Here is a 482-nt window from a genome sequence, read left to right on the forward strand (position 1 = left end):
TTCCCCCTAACTCCTTTAAGCTTCGACTTTTCTAAACATTTCCTGTCTTTCTAAAAACGGAGCTAATCTATCTGCATGTATCACCTTTTTCCTATTCCTAGGCGACCTCTGAATACAGAAAACGACGTCACTAAGCTTCTTGATAATTAAAAAGGGACCTTCCCAATTGCTCTGTAATTTAAAAGCCCTACCCTTCTTTCTCAAAGGATTATAAAACCAAACCTTTTGCCCCACTTTGAACTCGATTTTCCTGGCTTTACGATCATACCAAAATTTCATTTGCAAAGATTTGGCTGCCATCTGTTCTCCAGCCCTGCGTTGAATATCCTCTAATCTCTTTCTTAGGTCATTAATAAAGCCTTCAACAGAGCAAGACTCTGACTCTTGCTCTGGAGGTCTTTCACAAATTAAATCCAAAGGTAATCTCAGATCTCGACCAAAATACAATTCTGAAGGAGTCACGCCTGTGGTCTCGTGTTTCG

General features: G+C 40.0%; 1 protein-coding gene across 1 annotated transcript in view; it reads left to right on the top strand.

Annotated features, from left to right (window-relative positions):
• LOC105461097 overlaps window positions 1–482 on the top strand; it is a 47,429-nt gene that overhangs the window by 26,149 nt on the left and 20,798 nt on the right. The window lies entirely within an intron of this gene.

This window comes from Wasmannia auropunctata, unplaced genomic scaffold (assembly GCF_000956235.1).
Source record: "Wasmannia auropunctata unplaced genomic scaffold, wasmannia.A_1.0 LD336101.1, whole genome shotgun sequence".
NCBI classification, from domain to species: domain Eukaryota; kingdom Metazoa; phylum Arthropoda; class Insecta; order Hymenoptera; family Formicidae; genus Wasmannia; species Wasmannia auropunctata.